General features: G+C 36.3%; 1 pseudogene; it reads left to right on the forward strand.

The window, feature by feature from the left end:
• Window positions 1–208: 208 nt before the first annotated feature.
• LOC101703550 (signal recognition particle subunit SRP72 pseudogene) lies at window positions 209–2,546 on the forward strand (annotated as a pseudogene).
• The last annotated feature ends 22,961 nt before the right edge of the window (window positions 2,547–25,507 follow it).

A 25,507-nucleotide genomic window follows, 5' to 3' on the forward strand; every position in this document is an offset into this window, starting at 1 on the left:
AGCTTGCAGTTCCTCAAACTTCCCCAAACAGCAGGTCTACTTTTAAGCTATTTTACACATTGGTCAACTGCCAAAGAGTTTCCATGATTTCAAAATGTTTGAGAATTCCCATTATGGAAAGCAGTGGGAAGGTTCCTTTAAAAACTAAAACTAGAACTACCATAGTACACAGCAATCCTGAGACAGAATCACAGTAAGGGGACAGAGGGCAAATAAGCTGTACGCCTCCATCCTATTACCCATTAAAAGCAAAAGTGTTGCTGAGACCCCCTTCTCCAAGATGGCGAGCAGCAGCAGTGGGGAGGGGGATTCAGTGCCTGCACGGTGGAGTGAAGAGAACTGTTATGGAAAGAACTGAGACTTCACAAGTGCTCTGAAGACAGTCAACACGATACTATAGATCAACACAGATGATGTAACTGCCCTGCACTGTAAAGTGGTCTGCCTTATTCAAAATGAAAGTTTCAAGGAAGCCTTGAATGTCATCAATACACATACCAAAGTTTTAGCCAATAACTCACTCCTTTGAGAAGGCATATTGCGAGTACAGGCTCAACAGAGTTGAAAATACTGTGGAGACAACAGAAAATGCCAACCAGCAGGCAGACAAGCTAAAAGGGCTGTACGAACAAGTGTTATACCATTTGGAACGCTAAGATGAATGCCTAGCTGTGTATAGAGATCTCGTGCAAAACTCCCAAGATGATTATGATGAGGAGAGGAAAACAAACCTTTCAGCAGTTGTTGCAGCTCAAAGCAATTGGGAAAAAGTGGTTCCAGAGAGCTTGGACCTCCAAGAAGGCACCCACGAACTGTGCTGCAATGCTGCCTGTGCACTGATTGGACGAGGCCAGATGAACCAGGTAATGAAAACCCTACAGAAAGGTGAAGATCTTTGCAGCCAATCATTTTCAGAAGACTCTGATGGGCCAGAGGAAGAACCACAGGCAGAACTGGCCATCATTCACGGTCAGATGGCCTACATTCTGCAGCTTCAGGGTCACACAGAAGCTTTGCAGCTTTACAATCAGATAATAAAACTGAAGCCAACAGATGTGGGATTACTATCTGTAATTGCAAATAACATCATTACCATTAATAAGGACCAAAATATCTTTGACTCCAAGAAGAAGATGAAATTAACCAATGCAGAATGAGTAGAATTTAAGCTTTCCAAGAAACAACTGCAAGCTATAGAATTTAATAAAGCTTTACTTGCTATAGACACAAACCAGGCAGAGCAATGCTGCAAAATATCTACTGGTTTACAGTTCCAAAGTCCTGAGCATCTCCTGTCTGTGTTAATCCAAGCTGCCCAGCTCTGCAGGGAAAAACAGCACACAAAAGTGATACAGCTGCTTCAGGAATTTTCAGATCAGCATCCAGAAAATGCGTCTGACATTAAGCTGACCATGGCACTGTTGAAAATTTCTCAAGGTACTATTTCCAAAGCATGTCTAATTCGGAGAAGCACAGAAGGGTTAAAGCATAAGCCAGGCATGGTACCTGCACTAGTGACCATGTACAGCCATGGGAAAGACATTGAGAGTGCCATTGAGGTCTTCACATGGGCCACCCAGTGGTGCCAAAACAAAATCTCATTTGTCCTTGACAAGAGAAGCAGCAAACTTCAAACTCAAATATGGTTGGAAGAAGGAGGCAATTAGTGACCTAGAACAGCTACGGAAACAAAATCCAAAAGATGTTCACACCCTGGCACAGCTTATTTCTGTTTATTCACTTGTAGATCCAGAGAAAGCAAAAGGTCTTAGTAAACACTTGCCCATTCTATCATCAGATAGTACGTTGCTAAAAGTAGGATGTCAAGGCTCTTGAAAATTCTTCTCGTGCTACGTACATTTGGAAGAAGGGTGGAAAAGTTACCAGAAGTAGTCAACCAAAGGAACAAGGTGAGGGAGATTTCAAAAAGAAGAGGAAAAAGAAAGGAAAACTGCCAAAGAATTATGACCCAAAAGTTACCCCAGATCCAGAAAGATGGCTGTCAATGTGAGAATGTTCTTACTACTGAGGAAGAAAGAAGGGTAAAAAGAAGGATCAGATTGGAAAGGGCACTCAGGGAGCAACTGTGGGAGCTTCATCTAAACTGGATGCCAATAAAACTATGAGCAGTCCTCCCACCTCTCCAAGACCCGGCAGTGCCGCAACTGTATCTACCTCTACAAGCAACATCATACCCCCCAGACACCAGAAACCTTCAGGGGCTCCAGCAACAAAGAAGAAACAGCAACAGAAAAAGACAAAAGGAGGAAAAGGTGGCTGGTGATTAGAATGTTCTCATTCCAGGCTGTTTTTAAACTAGTCCCAGTGACACTAGGAACATAATAAAGGTAACACAGAAGCATAGAACTTCTCCCTCTTCCATTCCCCTATTTCTATTCATAATTTCTTGTGCCTCAAATAGGAAAACATTTTCCTGAAACTGTATAGTTAGATTTGGCCTACTTGTCCCACATAGTTGTGCACACACTATGAGGATTGAAGATGGTCAGGCTTTTACCCACCTTGATATTTGTTGCATCCTTTATCTTTGTTTGTTGATTTGATCTTTTTTCCATTTCACAAATAAGGCACATTACCTGAGGTTTCCCAGGATTGAAACAGAAACTATTTCTGCTGTTTCAACTACAGTCTGAAGATTGAAGATACTTGTTCCTGTCAAGTTCCACTTTAAATTATGTCTCAGGAGGCTCTGGGAGACTAAAAGTGGAATCTTCTAAGCATTCCAAATATTTGCTTAGAAATACCATGTGATAAAAGGGGAGCTTATTAAGACACTGGTGTTCTCCACTTAGCTAAGTGAGAGGCCACAAACAAACTACAGTAAATGTGTCAAATCATTTTAACCACAAATTCTCTGTCATGTGATCCTAGAATATGGGATACTTTTCACTTGTATGGCAGCTTTGTGCCCTTTGTCATTTTCATTTTCAGATTATATTAACATGCTGATTTAGTACCACTGAAGACTTCAAGAAAATACATCCATGTTGCAAGTAGTTCACTCTTAGACCAAGTGTCAGCAGTCAGATGGGTTTGGGCTAGCTCAATCAAAAAGATCAATGTTCCTGACCAGAATGTGAAAGTGGACTTCATTATGTAGAGAGGAAATCAATACCACATAGTATTAAAATCTAACAGAGCTGGTTGATCCAATTAATATACTCAAATGGCTCTTTCTCTAGTTGTGGGTTATGACTGTTCATTACCTTTCCCAGAGTAATGAAGCGTTTTTCAGTCGGTTTGTGATGTAACTGTTGCTGATCTTTCCTTACCTGGAAGCCACTTTCGTTTGACAGCTGTGAGACATGTCAGGGTGCCTACCCTTGTTGGCATTCATTTTATGCTGCCCAGGATATCATTTATTTTAGACTGTTGAGTATTTCCTTGTGATCGTATTACTCTGTCCTTGTTAATAAAGTGCTGCTGTGTGGAATAAACATTAAAAAAAGTGAATGCAATCTCTGTAGCTCCACTAGCTCTTAGTTAACTTTTTAAAGATGACTAACATTGGAGGCCACAGGGCTGAGCAGTACATTGTCAGCTTCCCACTAGTTTTGTTGTAAGTAGGATAAAACCAGTTGTTTATGTTACTTTGCAGAAACTTGAAGGCCTTTTTGCCAAAACACTTGAGGCTTCAGATTTCTGATAGGTGACTAAAATGGTATATAGGGCTTCGTGTCTCTGCCTATTTGTGTCTGTTCCTCTTGCTTTCTTAAATTTGGGTTGGATTCTACTCAATTCTGCAGCTAGACATGTTGATCACTTTTTTAAATGTTCAGTCCAGGACTGTGATACAGGATTATCCCACCCTTGTGCCTTTTCAGAAGCCCAAGTGCTGGAAATCCTTTGGCCCTATCATAATGTCTGGGTGTTTCTACAAGATGATGATGCCAGCAGTAACAGGCAGTCAGCAGTTCCTGAGCAAGTTGATCACCTGTTAGCCCGCTGAGTATACAGTCAGAATGTTTGTGCACAAGAACATCTGGTGAAAGCCTACCTGTTACTAACAGAAAGTTACCAGGTTAGCCTAACTCAACAAATCAATAAAAAGCAAGCCCTTTCCTTTGCTGAATGAGCATCCTCTTTGATCAAGTACTGGCTCCCTTCTTCTCACGGGCTGAAACTCCAATAAAGAAGCCTTGTGTTTCCTGTATTGTGCATAATATATGGCTCCATCTCAATTGTCCTGTTTTCATGCCATAAGATCCCACCATCAGGTAACAATCTCACTACTGAGTATATATATCCAGAGGAAGGGAAATCATTATGTCAAAAAGAGACATCTGCGCTCCTGTGTTTATTACAGCATTACTCACAATAGCCAAAGGAAGAGTCAAACTAAGTTTCTATGAATAGATACGTGGATAAAAATGATTTATGTGCATAAACGATGGACTACTATTCAGTCATAAAGAAGGAGGAAATGTTTTCATTTGTGACAACATAGCCAGAACTAGAGGATATTATGTAAAGTCACATAAGCAAGATAATTGCCATATAATTTCACTCATTTGTGATAGATAAAAGAGAGAGACTTCACAATACTGCAGGGCACAATAGGGCTTATCAGAAGTTGGGAAAAGGAGTGGTTATCAAGTACAAAGTTATACTTAGGAGGAGTAAGTTCTGGTGTTCTATTATACAGTAGGATGACTATGGTTAATAATATATTGTACATTTCAAAAGAATTAGAGGAATTTAAATGTTCTTACCACAAAGAAATGATAAATGTTGGAGGTGATAGATATGCTAATTACCCCACATTGTCATTCCGCAATGTATACAGGTACTAAAGTATTACATACCCCATAAATATGTATAATCGTTGTGTGCCAATTCAAAGCAAATAAAACTCTTTAAAAGTTTGAAAAGCACTATATTAAAACAATGAAAACCTAAAGGCAACAGCATTTTATGAAGTGGATCCAGGGCTCAGATTTAAGAGACCAGGAGAGGTAATAAACTTGGCATGCAACTTGACAGGCAACTTGACATAGAATTGACATTCAACATTGGAGAAACAAAAAAAATCTTTCTGGGCCTTAATTTCCTCATCCAAAAATTGATAACATGATAAGAATCTATAGTGCTTGTCACCTGAAAGATTCTGAAATGCAAATGAAATTTGAGAATGACATGAATAATCCCTTATAGGTGTATAAACACAATCTCTACTTGAAATGTTTTTAAAAGAATTCTTTTTCATAATACAATAGTAAGGACAGTCCATGTCATCTGTTTAATGTGGAAGGCATCTTCCGGTAGATGCCTTGGTTAATTGGTGGTTAATCTCAAGGATTTCCTTAAAATTCATCCCTGTTTTAGGTTGCCTGATTAGAAACTGTAAATGTGTGAACCAGACCTCCCACTCAATTTTGTCAACTTATTAATTATTTAAATTATGTGGTTCAATTACACTGAAACAGAGATCCCCTTGCAGCCCAAGGTAATTAAGAGAATATGAGCTCTAATCCATAATTCAAAAATCATAAGGATATGAAAGACTTCTCATATGTCACAGCAAGTATTTCTCTATGTCACCAATGAAATCTTGAATGTATTGCTAAGTAAAAATAGTGCATTCATTGTGTTTGGATGTATCATATATAAATCAGATAAGTAAACATTAGAAAACACTAGGTGCCAGATTTCCAGGCATCTTATTTAATATTCATTAAAATTCGTGTGTGGGTGCACATGCAGGTGTGTGTGTGTGTGTGTGTGTGTGTGTGTGTGTATGTCTGTGTGGTCAAAAATGATCATAGAGATTAATTACACTGCCCTGGGTTATGCATTGTAACTCATCAGTGGACTGGAATTAAACATAGGTTTTGAAATCTTATTCATTGCTCCACCCACGGCATTGTTTCTCTTGACAGTAGAACTTTAAACTAAGAGTAGTTAGTAACTCATGCATCTACTAAGTGCGGTGCAGAGCACTGTGGGAGAAAGGAATTACCCATGGAATTCTCAATGCCTAGTTTATAGGAAAACCACAGCCAAAGCACTGCATGACAGAGGCAGCATATATTAAAATAGCAAAGGAGTAGCATGATCCCGTGCATGCTATAAGAACTTAGGGTAGAGGAGTGCAAGCCACGTGTAGAAAAGCTCCATGCAGAAGATAGAGTGTAAGCTAAGCTTTAAAGAATGGAGGTTTGAATATGTGGAGAAGCAAAGGGAAGCATTTTGGGCAAGGCTGGACAGTGCAAGCGAAAGCTGAGAAGCAAGAATGAAACAGCACAATATCATACTAAGTGAGGGGAAAATTAAAGCACTTCCTATAAAATTAAGACCAAAACAAAGATCTCCACTCTTACATTCCTATTAATATAGTAAGTGAAACTTTAGCTAGAGCAATTAGGCAAGAAAAAGAAATAAAAGATATAAATAGGAAAGGAAGAATTCAAATTATTCTTATTTTAAGATGATATGATCCTATACTTAGAAGACCTTAAGGACTTCAGCAAAAGACTTTTAGAGCTGATAAAGTCAGAAAAGTATCAGGATACAAAAAATAGCATTAAAAATCAATAGCTTAGCTGGGCATGGTGGTGCACATCTGTAATCCTAGTACTTGGGAGGCTGAGGCAGGAGGATCATTGTGAGTTCAAGGCCAGCCTGGGCTCATAGTGAGACCTTATCTCAAGAAAAAAAAATTTATACCTTCTTCATACATCAAAACTGAGCTGGCTCGGAAAGAAGTTAGGAAAACAAGTTCATTTACAGTAACTTCTAAAAGTACCTAGGAATAACCTTAACCAGGGAGATGAAAGACCTCTACAATTAAAAATATAGAACACTAAACAAAGAAATTGAAGAAGACACTGAAGTCAGAAAAACTATTTGTGTCCATAGATTAGCAGAAGTAATATCATTAATATGACCTATTATTGAAAGTGACCAACAAATTCAATGCAATCTCTTTCTTCACAGCAACAGAAACAACCCACAGAGTGAAGACACAACCTACAGAAGGGGAAAAAATCTTTGCCAGCTACTTTTTCCAATAAAAGATCAACATCTAGAATACATAAAGAATTCAAAAAACATAGCACTTCAAAAATTCAAGTAACTTAATCAATAAATGGACAAATGAATTGAATGGACACTTCTTTTAAAAAGTACAAATGACCAATAGCTGTATGAAAAAATATTCAACAGCTTTATTCAACAGCTGTATGAAAAAATATTCAACAATATTCCCCATTTGGGAAATATTAATTACATCTACATTGAGATTCATCTCACTCCAGTCAAAATGGTTATGATCAAGAATACAAAAACAATAAATTCTAGGAGCTGGGGATTTAGCTCGGTGGCACCATGGCTGCCTTGCAAGCACAAGTCCTGAGTTCAATCCCCAGTACTGAAAAAACAAAAAACAGATTCTGGCAAGGATGCAGGGAAAAAGAAGCCTTTTACACTGCTGATAGGAATGTGAGTTAGATGGTTCCTCAAAAAGCTAAAAGTAGAACTACTGTATCCCCTAACTGTGTCACTCCTTGGTATATATCCAAAAGAAGTAAAGACATACTATAGAGATAGCGGCATACTCATGTTTATTGCAGCACAGTTTACAAAAGCCAAGTTATAGAAAAAATGTAGACACTCATCAACAGATTAGTGGATAAAGCAAGTGTGGAACCCTGAATAATTTTCAGCTTTATACATCCAGAACTGAATTCTACTCCTGTTATTCACTTTAAGTGATTTGGTCTCTGTCCCTATGTTTTACAGAAAGAATTGCTTCTTATAACAGCATCAATAGATTCAGTCAGGTAACACTTTTGTATGACGGCCCTCACATTTACATTTCTCCCCTTGTCTATCCTGTATGCACATAATGATTATTTATTATTTGTAGCTGTTCTGTAATGAAGTGAGTGAAGTGGAGGGAGAAGGGGAGGTGGTTAGATGAGGAGTGTAAGACACCAAGGGATAGATTCGAAGGGGAGAATAGTGATAGACTAGAAGAAAAGTTTAACGTGGGGTATGACTCGGCCGGAGTATTTTTAGTTGAGCTTACAGGTTAGTGTTGAGAGTTGTTAAGAGGACATTTGTGGGGACAGAGGCAGATACTGGAGGAAGGAGGTTTACTTTGTAATTGAGAAAAGCTATGGTTTGTGGTTGTCAGAACCTGCTGATAGGGAGGACAATAGGCTAGGTAAGATAGGGAAGAGCCAAAGGCTTACAATTGGAAGGACTGAGGATTAACCCTAAAGGAGACAGGAGTGGCTGTGAGGGAGCTAAATATAGTAAATATGAAACTTGGGAAACGGAGTTTACCTATCTGAAAAAAGAATAAAGAAATATGGTGATACTATTGCTGTGAGGATTTGAGGTGAAGAAACTAGAGAGCTGAGACAAGGAAGAGAACCTAGACACCTATGAGATCAGAACCAATGAAAGAAAAAAATACACAAAATGAAACATCTAGTCAACATACAAAAAAATAAAGAACAGAACCCCACATTATTAAGTAAAGCAAGAAACATCAAAAACTCAAACCTATAAGATATTCAATGGGAATACAGTTGAAATATTCCAATGAGAGAGTGAATATGAGATTCACATGTAGCTTTTTCTGCCAGAAAGTCTGAGCGTTCACATCCCAATAACTCCTCTCATCCTTTCACTACAATACTGAAGCTATCTAAGACTCAGGACATCCTTCCAACAGGTTGCAGGTATGCTTACAGAGTTTGATCCAGTCCAAGTTCTCGTGTTAGGGACTCTTGCTGTTCCTTTCCCTGGGAGTGATGGTGAAATTGGCAGACAGATTCACAGGCACAAAATTGTCCACTGAGTCAGGAGTATGCCTATGCAATCAAATTAGCTACAGTAGTAACAAGCTGATCAGTTACAGTGGTACCTAACAGGGCACATTAAGAAATAACATATCATAAGACCCAATTTTAAATCTTCCTTAAGCCTAGAGAAGAAATCCACAGTTGTAGTAAGTGTAAGCATCATAAAACAGCCCAAGGATTTACCCACAGCTAATATGCACTAAATGTAATAGCTACATCTCCTCTCATGGCAAAAAAGAAAAGCATTCAGCAGTAATTTTATAGAATCTAAAGCCCAGAAACTTGGGGACCAGGTAATTCCAGAAAGAGGAAAGAAAAGAAAGGAAAGCTTTTTTAAGGCCTTCTGCTGTGGGATATAGGAAGGAGGAAATAGAATGGGAGGGGACAAAGATCCTACTGGTGATAGGGGTATGCTATATATTTAGGTGGGGATAATGGGAAAAACTGGGTACAGATTCAGTGGTGAGAAAGGGGGATGAGAACAGACTATATGACTAACATAAATATTAGAGGAAAAGTTAAAGGGAGATCAATGTAAAGGAAGAAGACAGAAAAAAAAAGGATCAGAAACAAGAGAAAAAAGTTAGACAAAAATATAGGGAAAATGGAATAAGAAGGGACAGGGGAGAATTCTCTTATCTATAAACTAGATTTCAAGAAAAAGGCAAGAGGAAGAGAAACACACACTCATGAAAGAAAAGAAGGGGAAAACAATGAAAAAATGGGAGGATGAACAGAAGAAGGCAAACAACAAAATAAAAGTTTTCTATTGCTTTGGATATGTGGCTCTTTTCCACAGCCTAGGATTAAGGAGTAGAGCTCAAGCCAAGACTTATCTCTGTTCATGCCAGAAGTCTAAGGTGGCAGTCTGCCCCCAGAACCATGCTGGATGAAGACATTTGCATACAGTGGAAACAGGGTGCAAATATGACCTTCTGATCCTTTGCAACTTGGTCTGAACCTGGCCTCTGACCACAGGAGCTGGGTTTGTGTTCACCAGCTCCAGGCTCTCAGCAGGACTTCCTCCAGCTTGATCTCCAACTGCTGGCTACCTCTCATGGCTGTCCTGCCCTCGTCCACTCTGGGAACTTGACAGTGTGGAGCATTCCTCAGAGCTAAGTGCTTCTCTGGGACTCAGGTTCAAACACTGATCCCTTCCCTACAGTGACATCCCTGCCAGCTCACATTGTCCAGTTATGGTAGTGGACACTGGACCAAGGTCATTCACCAACTGTTGACTGTAGAAGGCCACTCTGGGAGCAATCTCCCACATTTTCCTTTTTGGTTCCAATTATTGCTGATTCTCTCAGTTCTGATGCAGTTCCCCATGAGTAAACATTTTTTAGTTTTACTTTCTCTTCCTGATGCCAGCAGGCCAGCTGTTCTTAGCTGTGGTTTGCAGAGGGTCCTCTCTCTTCTCTGTGATGTGTTCTTTCTTCTGTATCTTTTAATCCATTTTTTTCTCTTTTGTCAGTTTGCTTTCCAAGTAACATCCTCTTACTTTGGTTTCTCTCCAAGCTACCATTTCCCAGACTCTAGGCACTTTGTCCTGGAGAAGTTGAGTTGCTGGCACTTGCTGCTCCACCATTTCTTCTTTCTCCCTACCAAAAAATCTCCATATAAGCCACAAGCTCTCCTCACACTTCTAGACCTCAACCTCCAGTACCCCTCCCTAGAAAAGGAGGGAAAAACGGGTGGGAATATATAATATATACACATAATATATAAACAAACAAAAACACAGATATTCATATACATAGGAATATGGGGAATCAAGGCAATAGAATATACCTGAGTTTTCCCAACTCTCACAAGGCAAAGCAAGGGGTCAAAAAGGAAGAGGAAAACAAAAACTATGCAGCAGAAGTCTACAAAAAGTTTATAGAAGGATGAAGAAACTAGATGAGTTCAAAGAAGAAATGAACCAAAAGTTCACAGCAATTTCACTCAATATGCACATGGTGAATACAGGGGAAATAAATAAAAAACGGGATGAGCTAACCAAAACAGTTCAAACTTGAATATCAGATACAACAAGGATATAGAATCCTCAAAAAAAGTGTCTGACAGAAATACTTGAAATAAAAAACTATATAGAATTCATAAATTGCAGAAATGACCAATGTAAAGACAGTGTCTGAAATCATGGACAAAATAGTGAATTATGATGAAATGCTCAAAGAAGCCACAAAAAAAGTAAGAGAAGGTAATCCAGCAGCTACTAGATAACAGTAAGTAGACCAAACTAAGTATAATTAAAGTTAAAGAAAAACTATAAGATAACACAGATGGATATACTAATATGCTTAAAGAAATCATAGAAGAAAGTTTCCCAAATATAACAAAAGAGTTTAAAATATAAGTAAGCAATACTTACAGAACACCAACAAATATGATGAAAACAGAACCTCACCAAGGAATTTCATTATTCAGTTACCAGACATCCCACAAAAAAGCTAGAATTTTAAAAGCAGTCAGATAAAAACAAAAAATCACATATAAAGGTAAACCAATTAGAAGCACAACAGACTTTTCAACACAAACCCTGAAGTACAGAGGAGATTGCAATGAAGTATTTCAAGCTCTAAGAGTAAATAACATCCAATATCAATTAACTTATCCAGCAAAGGTATCCTTCAAAATAGATGGAGAAATAAGGTATTTCCATGAAAAAAACCAGATTGAAAGATATTTGTGTGCTAAACAAGCACTCAAGAAAATACTTAAGAATATTCTTGACAAGAAAAACAGAACCACCAACACAGCTAAAAACACAAAGGACAAAAAAACTCCAAGTAAGGTCAATGGATAAATGGCAACACAAATGTCAAGAAAAGAAAAACAAAAAATTCACTAAAAGATAAAGAAGGCAATGATAGTAAATAATCAAAGCATCTCAATACTATATCTCAATACTATATCTCAATGTTAACAGACTCAACTCTCCAATTAAAAGACACAGATTGGCAGACTGGATTAAAAACCAGAATACAACAGTCTGTTGCATACAAGAAACTCATCTAATCCAAAAAGATATTTATAGACTAAAAATTAAAGGATGGAAAACAATATTGCATGTACCAGGACACCAAAAACAAACAAGAGTAGCAATTCTAATATCAGACGTGATAAAATTCAAACTAAAAGTGATTAGGAAAGAAAAAGAAGCTTACTACATACTAGTTAAAGGAGCAATCCAACAAAAACAGATAACACTGATAATATATATGTACCAAATACTGGAGAACTTTATCTATATAATACGAAAACATGATGAACCTAAAAGATCAGATAAACACTAACAAAATCATAGTGGATGATTTTAACACCCTACTTTTGTAAAGAGATCAACTAAACAAAAAGTCAGTAAAGAAATATCAGATCTGAGTCACATCCTTGAACATATGGGCTTAATAGATATTTAGACAGTATTCCACTCCTCTACAACAGAGTATATATACTTTTCAGTAGCACATGGTGCACTTTCTAAAGTAATCACATACTAATCCACAAAACCTGCTTAAGTAAATATTTTTTAAAAACTGAAATTACCCATGCATACCATCAGACCACTGTGCAATGAAAATGGAGATCAATGAGAGAAGAAATTTCAGAAAAGACGAAAACTCCTGGAAATTTAACAACATACTCCTAAACAATCAATGGGTCACATAAGAGATAAAAGAAATTTTTTAAAATTTCTAGAAGTTAATGACAATGACTATACAACTTAACAAAACCACTGGGACATTATGAAAGCAGTTCTAAGAGGAAAATTCATCACAATCAATGCTCAGATTAGGAAAACAGAATAATCCCAAATAAATAACCTTATGAGAAATTTTAAGATACTCGAGAAACAACAACAAACCAACCCCAAACCAAAATTAAGGAGGGAAATTATAAAGAGATAGAAGAAATCAATGAAATTGAGGAGGAATGTAAGGAAGTATAAGAGAAGGGAACAAATATGATTAAAATACATAAACATATGAAAATACCATATTGCAACTCAAGATTTTGTAAAATTAATAGACAATAATAAAAAATATTTTTTTAAAAAAAGAATCAAAGAGCAACACACAGATACAGGTAACAGTAATGTCCTGGCCATGGAGGAGAGGAAAGAACTCACAGCATTCATTGTATTGCTATACTTCAAAACATACACCCGTATGTTATACACACACAGATAGACACATACATACTGCATACAAATATTACACAACAAAACTTGATAATATTTAGCAAGATATATTCAGGGAACAATTAGTAGAATCTTTTGGTGATACAGACCTATAGCTGAGGAGCAGGGAGATGTGACAGGTGGATTTATGTATAAATAAGATTGACTTGAATACAGCAAGGCCATCAACTTCCTCATCTCTAGCAGTCCCATGGGGTTCACCTTTAGGACACATAACTTACAGTATGGAGAGTGATTTGAACTTGTTAGCATGTCAGAGGCCAGAGATGAAGTTTATTGATTTTGTTGCTGAGTCCCCAGAGCCTAGGACATGAACTCACATATAGTAACCACTAATAAGTATTTACTAAATACACAAATGAAAAGGGGAAAGGCAAGAAGGACAGGGAAGACAAAGAAGTTACTTGTCCTTCATTATCTTTTCTCAAGTGCATCTTTCCATTTTTTCTGTTAAAAATTCATTCAACAAACATTTATTTTCTTCTATGTGCTTGTCAGTATTCTAGAAATTAAGAATACAGCAATGATCCAAACAGACCAAAACAAGTCAACAAATAAGCTATTTTCATTCTTATCTGTAGGTCTCATAAATTCATTTCTAGCAATGACTTCATTGTAACAAACTTATATTTGAATTAAATTTTATGTGTGTATGTACATATACATGTATGTTTATAAAAGAACTTAATTAGTTTTCAGTTAATAGGTATTGAAACCTTGCTTTCCAAGTTAGTTAGATCTTTCTAAGCTTTTGAATTAAAAGTTGCTATAGCTAGTATTGCTCTAGTATTGAGGCAGTGGGTTTAGGAAAAGGAATAAAAATGATAAATTCATTTTTGAATAATGGTATTTTTCCATTTTACAAGGTTCTGGTACAGAAATGATCATGTAATTCTTTAAGGTAATTGGACATGACATAAAGTCATAAAAGCCTAGAAGGGTCTGATGAAAAATAAATTGCAACCTTAATTTCACATTGTTGAATACGACTCACATGTGCAGAGATCTGCTATCATTATAGCAGAGATAGATTGGACAGGGCCTTTCAGAGGTGTGCTCATCTGACTTAGTCTTCCAGCAGTCAGTCAAATTCTTGTTTTATTGATTAAAAGAGGATTCTTTATGATCCAAAGTTATACATGCTAATTTGAAATGGACTCTGACAATCTGCTCATTAATATATCAAACACTACTCAGAACCCTAGTTATAGGTATGCTTTACTGAACTACAGTGCCAAGATATCATTTCATTAATATTCTCCCTCAACTCTAGAGATCACTGTGTTCCAATATAGAAAAATCCTCATGCAAGATCAAGTCTATGAAGCAGAGTAAATAACATTGGCATTCTATAATCCTCAGTCATCTCTTTATCTCACATTGGCACACATGCCTACATGCACTTCATCACTGGGGCCCACAGCTTAAATCCTGCATTTTAATTAAACTATTTGCTTCAAAATCCTGTCTGCATTTTTATTCCTGAATTTGTTTTCCTTTTGCTAGTTTACAAAGATGAAAGTAATTTGATCCCATACTTGTTTTAATTCCTAAAATAATTTCATTAGTACTTTCATAGATCAATTTCAGATCAAACAAGCAGCCAGATAGGACCCCCAAGTGGATGTCAGATACTGACTTGTGACTCAGATTCCTACTGCCTAGTATTAGAGGATTATTTCAAGAGGTTCAAAGAATAAATATTTGAGAGGAAAATAAGTGTTAATCAAAAAAAATTCCCCCAAAATGTGTTTTAATTGTATAGAAGATTCAAATGGTTTTGTAACCAAAGACATCTTGGACTCCCCCATAATATTATTAACCACACATTAAAATTTATAAACTATCTGACTCACTTCCATGAGATTACAAATTCTATGATGGCAAGGAATACACCTGTCTTATATCCACATTCCAAAATATCAACAATGTGAGTCATAGATGCTGAACAAAATATAATCCAAGATAATAATTTTACTAGTTTGTGTTGGAAGCATAATTCCACATAAAAGATATAAATATAAATTTATATGTTTCTGTGTGTGTGTAAATGTAAATACAAAGGGAGACAGAATAGGTGCTACTGTTCTACTGAGAAAAGAAAAAACATTTCACACTTTTAATGACTTTCCTGTTTGACAAGTAGAAATTTCACAGGGACCTAAAAATGACTGCTCCCTTTGTTAAAGATACAATAGTTAGCAGTGAGAAATTTCAATACATTAGGGCAGGAGAGAAGCAAAGAGAAAGGCTAGGTCTTCTAGGACCCTGTTGCAATGTGTGTTATTCAGCTTTCCATGTCTACGATAATATACATGAGATAATCAACTTGTAAAAATAAGTTCTATTCAGCCTCATGGTTTCAGAGGTTTCAGTTCTTGGTCAGTTGTCCTGTTGCTTTTGGAGCAGGGCAGAGTAGTATGGTAAGAAGACTGCTCATCTCATGGCAGCTGGGTAGCAAACAGAAGAAGCCAGGGTCCCAAGATCCCTTTTAATGGCACACATCCAATAATCTAACTTCCTTCTACTGGGCCTTACTTTTAAAGGTTCTACCACCTCCCAGTAGAGCCAAGCTGGGGACCAAACCTTTAACACATGGGCCTTTGGGGTACATTTAAGTACCAAAGTATTGTTGCAACACAGCTACTTTCTACATCTGGGGATGAAGAAGGTATAGGAGATTTTCTCCTTCCTGACATCTTTTATCAGAGCAGTTAGGGAATTTCTCCTGCAAGGTTCTTTTTAATTTTTTTTTTTTTTTTTTGGTACAGGGATCAAACTCAGGACCTTGCGCTTGTCAGGCAGGCGCCAGAACCACTGAGTTAAATCCCCAGCCCTCACTTCTTATTTTATCAACTAGACCTGGTGACGATATTGTTGTTGGGAGATTCCTAACACAGGGTTGCCTTGCTTAGCATATAATACAGGACACATAATAATACCTAATGGAGGACATATAATACAGGACAAATTTGAATTTTAAATAAACAAAGAATGATTTTAAATATATGTTCTAATGTTGTATTTATACTTCCTGTATTTCATTTCACAATCTACCTCAAAAACAGAGTAATTTCAACCCACATTTCCCACGAGGGAAATTTCAAATTGATTGTAGGCTTACTCAAGTTCTGTGGGTTTTTTTTATGCTTATATTTGTCAAAATTTGCCATAAATCCTTTCTCGTGGGGTAATTGACTGACTGCATTGATGATTACTTTTAATCTTTCAGGATATTGCATTTGAGTATGTCATGATGGTGATGACTTCCCAGTTTTTCACAAAACAAATGGTTAACACAGGGACCGATATCATCTTCTTGTGGGCTATAGTTTGCCAAATTCACTCATAAAGGAAACCCTCATAAAGGACTTCTTAAGCTGGATCAAATTACTTCCTACCCTAAAAAATGTCTACATGATCACAGAGCCTTTTGACAAAAATTCACAGAAAACATGGGAGAAGCCTAGTCTCCAGGAAGTATGGACTTTATTCCTGGCTCTGGTAATGACTTGCTGTGCAGACATCAGGCAAATCATTTCAAGATTTTCATCATCATTTTGAGGTTCATAACAATTCCAGCCTCTCCTAACTGAAAAAGTACTATAAGACGAAGATGAAAATTGCTTGAAAAGAAAAATCTTGTAGAAAAATGTTACATCACTAACTTTTTAAATGACTACTCCACAGAAAGGGTTCAGAGTGCATGAAAATGGGAGCTATGAACTCTTTTTCAGTAAAATGATGACTTATTTTTCCTGGAATATTTCCATGTTCAGCTAAGACTTTGAAGAAATATTTCTAAATCTTGCAACTTTGAAAATACCGGAGAAAACATATGTTGGAATTTCTTGGTTATTCTAGAACAATGATGGCAAACCTTTTAGAGCTTTCAATGATAGCAAAGAGCTCACTGTGGCACATGTGCCATAGTTTCACCACCACTGTTTTGAAGCAACATTGGTTTGTGCTATGCTGCACACAAACTACTAAAAAGATCTTATACTTTTGAGAGCTTCAAGGCCCATTGAGAGTCAGAAGACAGTTTGTCCTTTCACTAAATGGTTTGCAGCGGCTTCACAGTACAGTTGGTCCTCTATATCCATGGGGTCCACAGATTCAGTCAATGCAAACTGAAAATATTTTTAAAGAAGCTGTCTACTGAACATGTATAGGCTTTTCTGATGTCATTATTCCCTAAAAACACAATAAAACAACTATTTAGAGAGTATTTGCATTGTATTAGGTGTTATAAGTAATTCTAGAGATTATTTTAAATCTGTGGAAGTTTGCAACATTTATATGCAAATACTGTGCCATTTTATAAAAAGGATTTGAGCATTTAAGGATTTTTGGTATTCTCCAGAGGATCATAAAACAAATCCCAGGACTGTCCCAGAGCGATGGCTGTGCTCTGTCTCTGGCTCTGTTATTGCTCATCAGTTGTCACAGACCATCCTTGCTCCACATAGTTGTTTCCCATTTTCTCCCTTTTCATATATGCAATTTTATCAAAGCTGGTGGAATTTGCCACTCAGAGGCACTTTTACTCCTTCTCTACTGCTCCCTGTATTACAAGAGGCATAAAACAAGGAAACAAATAACTAAAACTACTAAAAAGATATACTTTTGAGAGCTTCAAGGCCCATTGAGAGTCATAGAATGACTCTGGAAAGTTCTTGAGGTTTCTGTTAAATGTCTTTATGTCATCTATCAACCCCATGTACATAAAAACATTTAATAATCTTTGATATATTTTGAAAATGTTGAGAAGCTAATATATCTCCAGGTACATTAAGAATTTTGTGTTTTCTTTTAAATTCCTGCCTATTGTCAAAAAGTAATGGAACTGTATATCTGGTGACGGCTAAACCTCCCAGGTACCTGAATTATCATATTCTTTCATTTTGAGCACATCTGAATAAATTTTTTTTAATTCATTTAGTGTATTGGTACATTTTTCTATACAATATGATGACATTCATTATTGGGAATTTGAACCTTTACATGATATATCTTGGTTCTTATTTTTTTCCCCATTCCCCTGCCCTCCCTTCAACCCCTCCACCCCTTCCTATTTACAAAAACTTTGTTTCTGTTTTTTCCTTTTCTCATATTTTTTCCTTTTCCCTTCCCCTCACACTTCCCCTTCCCCCTTTGGACCTAAGGAGATGCCTCAAAAAACTAAGATTACAGGTCCCACTTGACCCAGCTATTTCACTGCTGGGTATCTTCCCAAAAGAATTAAAAGCATCATACCACAGCAATATATGCTCACCTGTGTTTATAGTGACACAGATTGTAATAGCTAAATCTTGGAAATAGCCTGAATAAATAATTTAATGTTTCTGCAATTGAGATGTCTTACAGTTGATGTGTATGTTTAATTTGATGATATCTCTTTGATTACAAAAAGAACTATTAATAATTATGAATCTTCAATTGAATACTTAGATTAAAGAAATGAGATTTTTTACAGTTGTGGTACACAAAATTCAAAAAAGCTACATATAGATACTGTGAGAAAAGAATTAATATTACAGACATTCTTAATACTGACTCTAATCATCATTGTATTTCTCTCCTCACACCATTACCTCCTCTGGTTCTCCAAAAGTAAGTATAATCTTGGCATAAAGCCATTTGTTCCATTTTTTTATTTTAACATATAACTTTCTATTTTATATATATATAATTTAACATACCTGTTATTATATTTATTGTGTGTGTTTTTATATTAACCAATGACATGACTATTATATAACGTCCTTGTGTCACTCTACAGTTTATTTTGAGAGCCATCTAATATAATATAGAAACAATGTTATAGTAATAGATGCAGCAATGTGTGCTGTTATCGACAATCTTCAGCAAAGGCACTTGCTCCTGTCCCTTGTACTTATGTGCCAGAATGCCTTAGAGTATATGCTGGATGCAGTTCCAGTGACCTGTAAAAGCAGATGATACATATCTTTCCATCCTACCTTTGGTGATATTATGTTGGTAGCTTGCATATAGTGAGAATATTTACACCATAGAATATGGCAAGCCTACACATCAAGCCCCCACATTGGAAAGCCACTTGTTAAACATTTATTAATGAACCACTGACATTCATCACCAAAGCGCTCACTATATATTCTCTGAATTATTATTATCATTTCACTGGTCTATAAAAGTTCTTGATTTTTAAAAGTTTTTGGTTTTGATATAATCTTTTTTGTTTTCCTTTGCAGTTGGTTGTTGAAGAAATCATTCCCAAATCCAAGATGTGGGAAGATAGAATATTCTACTTTATTGTTATAATTTTAGAATTTTTCATGTTTAGGTCAATGATACTTTTGCGGTTTCTTTTTTCCTTCTTTTTATCCTGAGCACCCAGTCAGAATTCAATAGGTACTTACAGAAAGAGAAGAGAGATTTCTTGAGGATACATTTATTTCTTAGAAGTACACTTGCCAGCCAGCCCACTTGGGACCCTCTTGTCTCTCAAGAGTTATCTTTCAATAAAACTTTCCTACTCGTAACCTCCATTGTCCTTTGGAATTCATTTGACTTCAAGGGACATGAATTTGGCACATCTGACATCTAGTGGGTTGGGAGTTATATTTCTTTATATTATTTTGGAGGCACCAGTGAACTTGGGAATGAGGTAAGAGTTTGCTTTTGTTTCATGGCATCCCTAAATATTCTGACTGGTTTCTGGATTGTGACTCATTCAGATAATCAAAAATTGTCATATTTTGTTGGTCAGCTGCTTATGCCTTATGTTATTGTTGTTGTTGTTAAAATGATGATAGATTTAATTTGAGACCATTGGGAAGATTGTGATGTCTTCATATTTAAGTTTTTTGGTGGGACATTTTTATTTTTGCAGGCAGGGCCTTGTATTCCTGTTTTGTATATGCTGCAGTTAGGCTTACTTCTAGCCTAGTTGCTGAATTTACTTGTATTCCTTTTGTGACTTGTTTGGTGGTTAGGAGATGACTTGCCTTATTTTAGACAGTCCTCTGGAATGGCTTTTTGAACTTCTAATTGCTTTGTAGCTCGTGTTCTTAGCTAAAATACAGGTTTTGGAAAACCACTTCTGTTTTGGATTGTTATCATCATTGCTAGTTAATGGTAATGTGTTTCTCTGCAATTCTGAAAATCTTTTTTCCTTTTAATTGGAATCTCCTGAACCCCTAGAAAATGAGTGTTCATCTAAAAGGACACTGAGGACAGTTCTTTAAAATAAGGACAGTTCCTTGAAGTAAGGAACATATACCCATGTCTCTGGGACAAATAAAACTTTGGAATTTTTCTCATGCATCTAGCATGTGAACCTGAATCCTGAGACCCAGAGAAGGGAACCAGCCTGTAAGTGACACTAGAAGAAGCTAACTTCAAAGCATATACATCTGAGGGGATCTAAACACATTTGGATTGAAGGAGGTTTTCTAAACTGTTCTTTTAAATTCTTTCTAAATGAAAGGGTATAAACTCAGTCCACCTGAAGCCACCCTTTTGGTCGGGGTGGGGGGGGCTGGCTGGGATCATGTCCCAACTATGCAGATTCAATTGGCAGGTCAAGTGATAGCTGATGCTATCCACATGACTTAGTAAAGTCTATGGACCCAGTGGTCTCTCTGGCTTTCTCACTCTCCACCTCTCAAAAAAGGCCCAACTTCCTTGTTCTATTCCCTTCTAACTCTGATTCTCATTATTTGTCTGTATAAGACAGGGAAGAAACTGACATATTTACTTTTATTAATGTGTGATTTGTGGCTGCTGGGCAGTAAGTACAGGCTTTAATCTTTGGAGTCTTAGCAATCCTTCTTCCTCCATCTCTTAGAATACATACTTGGCTCCAAAAAGTATCACCTAGTCTCTTTCTACACCCAAAACTGGCCTGAGCACCCCCTACCACAAAAATAGTTGAAATTACCTTTAAAAGTCTGTCTCTTCAGAAGGAACAATTTCATGTGGCTATCAAAACAGCAGTTTTGGCTATCAGATTTGGCTATCAAAAAACTGTGGTTATCAAAACAAAAACAACAGAATGGCTTGTGTAGCTGGCTATTTCAGTAAGATAAGCCATCAGCCTAGTTCCCTTCTTAAAAAACACTCTTTGCTTTCATAGGTATAAAAGAGGGGTTTTTTTCCTTCTGACTATTATTACAAAGAGCTCTCCAGTGCTTGCTTCGGCAAGAACTCTCCATTCATTAAAAAGGTCTATTTTTAGTTATAACCCTAAAAACTGTAAAAGGGTTGTTGTAGTTCAATTTGGCCAGTATATCTGAAAGTGCACTCTGATTTAAAATAATTTTTGGTGTGTTTATATGTTTATCCATCTACTTAATGTGTATTAATAAGCAATTAAAGCACTTGCAGCTATTTCATTTAAGAAAAATATTTTTTGAATGCAACCAGTTCATTTTGTATTGGTTTGGTTTGGTTTGGTTCTTTATGAGATTTCCATTGAAAACCAATTGTACAGGTTTCCAGAGAAGCAAAACACATTTAAAACATTAGCAGATAAAGACTGATAACAAAAAGATTACATATGATTTAGGTTAATAGATATGCTTCTCTGTGTTAGCTTTTAAATGTACATTATCCTCCAAAAGCTCTACTTAAGTTGGTTTATAAATAAACAGGACACTATCTCAAATACTTGTGATTCATATAGTTTAACAGTAGGCTGGAAGCTCCCCGCCTCCATCCCAGGCTCCTACAGCAGAGAAGGTGAGCCAGTCTGAGCACCTGGAAGGAAGCTCCCCCACCACCATCACAAGCTCCTAGGGCAGAGAAGCTGAGCCGGCCCCAGAACCCGGAAGGAAGCACCCCCACTGCCATCCCAAGCTCCTAGGACAGAGAAGCTGAGCTGTGTGGGCACCAGAAGCACCCCCTCCCATGGAAATGAGAAGACACGTAAACAAGTCTCAAAAACAGACTTCTGGATCACCTACAGCAACCCAAATGGAAATGAGATGGAACAATCCGATACTCAACCACCTGGACTCTCTGAACTGGCAACAAAAGAGGCTCTAGGAAAAATAAAATCAGAAATAATTATTCAGATAACAGCAAAGATTTTGCTCATGGTGCAAGACATGATTAATAAATCTAGAGAGGACACAGATAAAAAAATAAAGGATCTGAGGAACATGATGGAATCCCAACATAGGAAACAAATGGAATCCATAAAACAGATACAAACAGATTTCCAAGAGATTAAAAAACTCCATCGAAAGTCTGAGCAGCAGAATGAACCAATGGGAGGATAGACTTTCACATATAGAACATAAGACTGCAATTAGTGAGGAGGAAAAGAAAAATTGCTTTAAAATTGTAAGGGAACACGAGAAATCAATCCAGCAGCTGCTAGACGATACAAAGAAGAATAACATAAGACTGACTGGCATCAATGAAGAAAGAGGAGAGAGTGCAGATGACATAAAAACACTGTTCACAGAAGTGATGGCAGAAAACTTCCCATGGAGGGGAAAAGAATTTCACATACAGATAAGTGAGGCATACAGGATTCCAGCTAGCCTTAATCAAAAACAATCTACACATAGGCATATAATAGTTAGGATTCCAGAAATCCAACAGAAGAATAAAATTCTACAAGCAGTGAGAGAAAAGAAACACATCACATACAAAGGAAAGCCCATCAGAATCACAGCAGACTTCTCAATGCAAACCCTCAAGCCAAGAAGAGCTTGGAGTGATGTATTTCAAGCCCTGAAGGAAAACAGCCTCCAATTCAGATTGATGTACCCTGCAAAACTATCTTTCAAATTTGATGGAGAAATAAGATACTTTCATGACAAAGAGCACCTCAGGAACTTCATAAATACCAAACCGGCACTCCAAAAAATTTTACACGATACCCTAGGAAAAGACAATGAGGATCACAACCCCAGGAAAACCAGAAGAATGAATCCACTGGGCATGACAAATTAAATGCAAAGGGGAAGAATCCAACAAAAAGAAAAAGTCATGACAAGGCTTTTCAAACTTTTGACTTCATCTCCCTAATGAGTGTATAATTCGATCTTATTATTGTACTGATTAGTATTTTTCTGATTCTAGAGTTGCACACCATTCCTTGTGCTATACTGGCTATTTATCATCTTCTTACATCTACATTTTAATTGGGTTGTCTATTAATGGGCTCTAAGAATTCTTTATATATTCTGCTCATAGGTTATATGTATTGAAAATATGGTATGTTTAAGGACTAGTTTTCATTTTAATGATGTCATTTAAAGTTCTAAATTTTGATGGAATCTCATTTATCAATTTTTTTTCTTTTATACATCATGTTTTTTGTATCCTAGGTAGTTCTTGCCTACCCTGAATTCATAAATATTTTCCCTTATAATTTCTTCTTAAAGTTTTATACTTTTAGGCTTTCATATTTAGGTTCATAGTTCCCTTCAAGTTATTTTCATGTATGGAAAAAAAGGATTGAGGTTAATTTTTTATATACAGATACCAGGTGTTCTAGTGCCATTTGCTGAAAACACTATCTCTTCCTCAGCTCTTGAATTGAGTTTATATTCTATAAAATGCTAATGTTAAATAATCTTTCAAAACTCAGTGGACCATATATGTGTGGTTCTATTTCTAGATTCTCTGTTTTATTCAAATGATCTATATGTTTTTCCTTACACCAACACTGCCTTGATTACTATAGCTTTAGAAGAAGTCTTAAAATTAAGTACTAAACATCTTCTAACACTGTTTTTGTTTTTGTTTTTAACTTTTCTAGGTCCTTTGTGCTCCTACATAACTTTTAAATTTCAATATCCAATTCTTCACTTATACCAAGTACACAAAGACCTGAATTTTTACATATACCTTGTGCTTTCTAATCCTGCTAAATCCAAATACAAGTTCTAGGGGCTCCTAGAGACTTCTTAGTATTTTCTCTGTAGATGATCATTTCATCTACATATAAACATTTTGCTTCTGCCATGCCAATCCTATCCTAGTTGTGTCATTTTATTGCCAGACTATTTTGGTGGAGACTAGGTTTCAAAGTTTAATGGACAGATAAAAAGTAAGCATATCTGTCCTTGTTCTCCACCTTAAGGAGAAAGCATTGTATCTTCTCCGATCATATAAGGTGTTCTCACTGGAAGTATGGAGTACATGTCTTTAATCTGTTGAAAAGTTTCTGTTCTACTTCTAGGCTCCTGATAGCTTTTACCATGAACAGCTGTAGAATTTAGTCCAATACTTTTTCTCCAACTAATGACAGGATCATATCTTTTTCCTTTCCTCTGTTTAAATGATGACTTTTGGGGGTGGATCTTCCAATGCTGAACCAACACTGCCATCCCTATAACAAAACCACTTTCTACATCCTGCCAGATCTGACTTCCAATAGTTTGTTTTGTTAAACAAATTTCTATCTATGTTCATACATTTTTCTTCTATTATCTTTATCCATTTTTAGGATTAGCACAATGTTGAGTTCCTAAAATGAGGGGAAATGTATTCCTTCTTTTTTCTGCTTTAAATGTTTGATATAATTTATCAGTTGAAATGTTTATGAGCCTGCTGTTGTCATATAGGTAGGTTTTTCAAGCTAGGAATATACTTTCTTTAATAGGTGCTATTCAAATTTTATATTTCCTCCAGAGTTAGTTTCATTAATTTGTCTTCCAAGGAACTTCTTAGATATTGTCAAATTTATTTCAAAAATGATTTTTGTTATATGCTTTCTATATCCTTTTAAATTCTGTAAAATCTGTGGTAATGCCTCCTAGATCTTAATATTGTAATTTTAAAAATGTATAACATATTGTGTAACAGGAAGAAAAGGTCTAAAAGAGTAGGGGAATTGTGAGGGGTAGGGGAAGGGAAAAAAGGGAAAGGAAAAAATATGAGAAGAGGAAAGAAAAAACGGAAACAAGGTCTTTGCAAATAAGGAAGGGCGGAGGGGGTGAAGGAAGGGCAAGGGAAGGGGAAAAAAATAAGAACCAAGATACTCATGTAGTGGTACAAGATCCCAATGATGAATGTAACTTTATTTTATACCGAAAATGTACCAATAAACTTAATGGGAAAATAAATAAATAAATACCTTTAAAAAGAAAACCAGTAGGCCAATTTAAATCAACTGGTAAGAGCAAAGATGTCTTTAAAGTTGGTAAAATATCCCCATCCAGGTTGTTAGGTAACCGAGATAATATCAAGAATCAGTTTTATGAATGCATTCTCTGTTATTGTCTGTGTACCATAAGAGGTCCTCATATATATGTATGTAAATGACATATATATACGGGGCTTAAAAAGTGTTAATTGTTATGATGAGTCATCTAAATTAACTGTTTTTGGCTATGATTAAAAAGTTTAGTTTCTATGTCTAAAACATTATAGTTTTCTAAAAAATACTGAGATGCTCTTGATTAAACTTACAAAACTAGATTTAAAAGCAAAGATTCCATATTCTACTAAAATAAGTTCT

Source organism: Heterocephalus glaber, unplaced genomic scaffold (genome assembly GCF_053883595.1).
Source record: "Heterocephalus glaber isolate CG9 unplaced genomic scaffold, H.glaber_assembly_v1.0 deba00001553, whole genome shotgun sequence".
Taxonomy (NCBI): Eukaryota; Metazoa; Chordata; class Mammalia; order Rodentia; family Bathyergidae; genus Heterocephalus; species Heterocephalus glaber.